This window comes from Palaemon carinicauda, chromosome 31 (genome assembly GCF_036898095.1).
Source record: "Palaemon carinicauda isolate YSFRI2023 chromosome 31, ASM3689809v2, whole genome shotgun sequence".
Taxonomy (NCBI): domain Eukaryota; kingdom Metazoa; phylum Arthropoda; class Malacostraca; order Decapoda; family Palaemonidae; genus Palaemon; species Palaemon carinicauda.
This window is the reverse complement of record NC_090755.1, coordinates 39,449,198-39,454,197: the sequence shown is the minus strand read 5'-3', so window position 1 is coordinate 39,454,197 and position 5,000 is coordinate 39,449,198.

The window sequence follows — 5,000 nt, the reverse complement described above, 5'->3', positions numbered from 1 at the left end:
CTATTGAGGTGCATTTATTGGTAATGATCACCAGCTCCTCATTGCCACACTGTAATTAGAACTAAAATCACTCAACAGAAAGATAGATAGAGTACCTATATCTGATACAACTAATGTTTTAGAAGAAGATTACAGAGAAACATTTGCTATTGAATGTAGGAATCGATTTGCAGTCTTAGAGACTATAAGAAACGAAGAACAGCCAATTAATGAAGAATGGTGTGAAATTAAGATCATATACCAGTCAGTTGATAGTGGATTCTTAGGACACGTAGCTACAAGGATAAAGCTATGGATATCAAATGACATTTGGGATACTATAAAAAGTACACAAAGACGGCAATTTAAAATTGAAAGTTTTCAAGGAAGTGATGAAAATTACAAGGTAGACCATGCTAAATATTTCAGTAATGATAGTGAAGTCACAAGAAAAGCTTGGAGAGAATATTTGGACAGGTAAAGCAGAAGAGGCTGATAAAGCTATAAATTCAGGAAGTGGCGAGGGTGTAAGAATTGCTCAAAGAATTATTAATAAAATCTCAAGGCGGCAAAGAAGAAGCATAAACCCATCAAAAAGAGAGATGGATTTGTTATAACAACAGAAGATGAAGAAAGACAATGTTGGATGGGACACTAGTCAAGTTATGAATATGTATATATGAAGGGAATAATTTTATTGATATTCCTGAAGCTGATGAAGACCTTGATGTGACCATGTAGTTAGGTCATTTTCATAAGTTCTGTGACCGCTGAGAGCGGGGGTACTTTTCTCCTTTGATTTGACATTTTGAAGGAGTAAAACAGAAATTTAGCCCCCATGCCACTGTCAAAAGTGTGGGCATAACTTTTGAGAGCCCTGAATTAAAAAATGGCTGCCATCGCCAGACCAAAAAATTAACCTTTTCCTGGTTAGGCTTAGAGTGCTGTACAAAATATGTTTTATAGTTTTTTTTTTTTTTGGCATGGGAAATTCATTTCTGGTGTTATTTTATTGATTTGACCTCTTTTTCATATTCAAATTCACTATGACCGCTGATTTTGAGCACCAAACGTTCAATTTTGCTAGGTCATTACAGACCTTTTATAGCAGGTTGTAATGAAAGTTTTTTTTGTGATGAATTATTTCATTAATGATAGAAGTAAAAGTAAAGACACAAAAATCACTTTACAAAAAAACCAAGGTTAATGGTTGAATTACGTTGAAACACAAGGAAATGTCAAAAAATAAATTGATATTGATTAGCCAATGCACACGACTGAATCAAATGTTCTACGTCAATCATGGGACTTTTACACTTCTGAATCTGTTGAATCCCCAGTCTCACTCATCTCACTGTCAGATTCACTTTCCTCTGAGGAGTCAAGAAGCATGAGCTGGTCGGCATTTCCTATTCACAAGCTCCCAGCCATGACCAATAGGGGATGGATGGTCAAACAAGTTGTAGTGTAGTTGGCAATAGTGATATAGTTTGTCCTTTCAACATGAGGATTCAAGGAGTCTTCATCAGGTAGGAGGCAGATCGTACTCTTCTTATTCATTTTTTGCCACTTGGAAGCTCTTGCTTGCCCGCAAGTAGCACCTACACTTTCACCATAGATACAAGACAGTACAAAGGTTATCATATCAACTCTGATACTATCCTCCACGTCAAAGCTTTCACCAATTCGTCCCAGGAGCTTTCTCACCTCGGAATCAGAGATCACCGTCTCCATCACCTTCTTCTTTCTATGGCTATAGAACCCTGATGTATGATCACTGCCAGTGATTACCTGGAGACGGATTATGATCTGTGAGACTTCTTCTGGTAGCATGTCATGGCAGTTGATAAAGACATGTTTGCATTTGATAAGTAGATCACCAGGGAGTTGCAGTGAGAGATATGCTGCTTGAACATAAACATCTGTATCTTCACTGTCAAGTACAACTGCCCCCTTAAAGCTCCCCGTCCTGAACTTGGCATAGGCAGAGAACATCATTGTGCCAGTCTCTGGATATCTGAAAATATAGTCTGTGTTTGCCACACCAGTGCTGACATTGGTTGTTCTTTCTCCCTCACAGTAGATTATTCCACAACACATCATAGAAACTTGTGCTTTCAGCTGTTCCCTGAGGAGCTTTTGCAGTCTGATCTTGTTCTCTGATCTCACCACCAGTTGGTTAAATTAAGCAGCTCCTGGGAATGTGTCTGTGGGCTTTGGAAAAACATAAGGAATATGTGCATGTTTTGCTGCCCTTCGATCGTGCTCATCATCCTTGATGCTGAAAGGAAGGCCATTCTTGTCGTTGATAAGAATAATGTAAGGTCTTGCATTAGCATTGTGTGAGAAAATGATCTTGCAGATCTTTTCTATATAGTCCTTCCAGCAGTACTTTGAGCCATCTCGTGTCTTTGCGTCACGGTCCATGGGTGTGGGAGTTGCTAGCCACCAGATCATACCCATGTCGACAATGCTGATGTAATTTTCTGGTTCTTGAACAACTGGGTCCAGGTTAAACTGATCCAAGAGCTTGCTCCTCATTGTTTTGCGCATTAACCCATTTGCATTGTACAGAGACAAGCACTCCTCAGTCACTCTCCCCTCAAGGGCTGACTCATGTGGGAGCATGCCTGATCCTTCTGCAAGGTCCTCCAGGGTCGCCAGATCCGACCTCTCCATCTGAGCCACTTTCATAGGCGTACGTGCACAAATCTGTTCACTAGCAAAGCTTTGCCTTTTAATCTTGTGGATAGTTGCAGTGAGAGGCTGTGTTTTTGTGAATACTCGCTCGTTCAGGAGAGTTTCAACGTGATCTTGGCCATCTTGAAAAGCAGTGTTGATGTCTTGTACTAGCTGTCGAGAAGCAAACAGACCAGACTGCAGTGACCTCAGTGAAGGTGATGAATTATTAAATGGTTCAGAGCTAAATTCTTTCATGCAGTGCTGTAGATCCTGAACTACTTGCTCATCCTTCTTCATCATCGCTGGTTGACACTCAACATGTTTCCTGATTCGACGCTCACATTTCTTGGCAAGCCCAGTAAAATTCACTTCATATGGTTTCCTGTCGTAGCATTCTGGCTGCACAAACATGACATTAGTTCTGGGAGCACCTGCTGTACTGCCTGTCATAGTATCCAACTTGAAGTCGTCGTTGTCAACAATGGCAACGGCTGGCTTGCTATCTGCAATCTCTGGTGGGAAGGTGCCTGACACCTCAACATCCTTAAGTGCCCAGTGGTCATAGAGGAGAAGTGCATCTGAGTAGCTGATGCAGACACCACTCTTGTGAAGTGTGTTCACCAGGTCTTCACTCTTTGTCATACCATGAACAGTGAGGCCAAGGTTAACTGCAGTTGAGGTGCGCTGTCCAGTGACATGGTAGGTGATTATGGAGGCCAGGCTGGGTGTGGCAGGACTGAGGTCAACAGTTTTTCTTGTAGGTTGTTTTAACAAAGTCAACAACTACAGTAGTTGCTCACATACCTCTTCAGCTTCTTCGAGATGGTCAATGCGATGTGGCCATGGGACAGTAGATGTGTCTTTGATCTTCTTTGACAGGCGTGGTGCTAGGTTTTGAATGAGTTGCTCATCAGTGATGCCAAGGGACAACATAGCAGCCTCAATATAATCACTCCCTCCCGCAGTGTCATACACCCATGGACTCTGGTTCTTTGCATTTCCTTCTTGGAAACCAATTTTGTTCTGATAGTCATTTAGGAGCAGACGTTTGATGCTGGATGACTTAACTTCACCCACTGGATAACAATAGTCACCGACAATACGTTTGTATTATGCTAAAAGATGACGGTATCTATATGTCTAAAAAATGTTCGCCTCTGACATAGACAAACTCTGAAGATGCATTCCTTCGCATTGTTCAAACTTCAGGTGGCTTACATACTTTCTCCAGCAATTATGGTGATACATAATGTCTGTTGCAAAAGGGTCTGACAGCGCTGATGTGGACTCGACAAATCATGAGTGACTATCCTGCAACTCTTCATCTTCTATTAAAACTGTGTGGCGTTTGAAGGAGAGCCATGCCGAGTGTGTGTTGATTCTGAACATCTTACCCTTTGCTCTATTTGGATGCTTCGTGCCCTCACCCTTCACACACCATACACATTCTGTTTTCTCAATGAGTGATCCACCCACAGAAGAATGCAGGCGTTTAGCAGGCAATTGTCACTCTGTCTCATCATCACACAGAGCTGGCATTTCAGAGCTTGATGTTTGACTTGTACTTGGAACAACGTCAACTTTCGTTCTTTTTGCGTCGTTGAAGCTTTTCAACCATGTCTGAAGATGAGATTGACGTGTAGCATCATTGGTGCATGTAATAATTTACAAGCCCATCTTGCCATGAAGTGGTGCTGTAAATATCACCATAACTATCAAGTCCTGACCATCTGTTAGACTTTGACTCTAGAGACTCCCACTTTCCTTGGCTGATGGTGTCTGAGAACTTATAAGTGTTTCCACATTTCAGTACACATTCATATGACATCTTGCTGACAATATCTATTTGAAATGCTTTGAGTATTACACTAATTCACTCTTGATCGGCTTTTAATAGTAGGGAAGTAAGGAATCGGAACCACACACATTGACCTGAAACAAAAGAAAGCTCTCTTAGTGGGATGAATTTGAATATGAAAAACACGTCAAATCAATAAAATAACATAAGAAATAAATTCACCATGCCATAAAACCCTCTAAAACATATTTTGTTCAGCACTCTAAGACAAACCATGAAAAAGTTAATTTTTTGAACTGGTTATGGCGGCCATTTTAAATTTAGTGCTCTCAAAAGTTATACCCACACTTTTGACAGTGGCATGGGGGCTAAATTTCTTTTTTATCCCTCCAAAAAGTCAAATCTAATGAGAAAAGTACCCCCGCTTTCAGTGGTCACGGAACTTATGAAAATGACCCAAATAATGAATGAATTTAGTGTTCGATGTTGAAGCTATCCTCAAAGCACAAAAGATATTAAAAGCCCCTGGATACGATGGAAA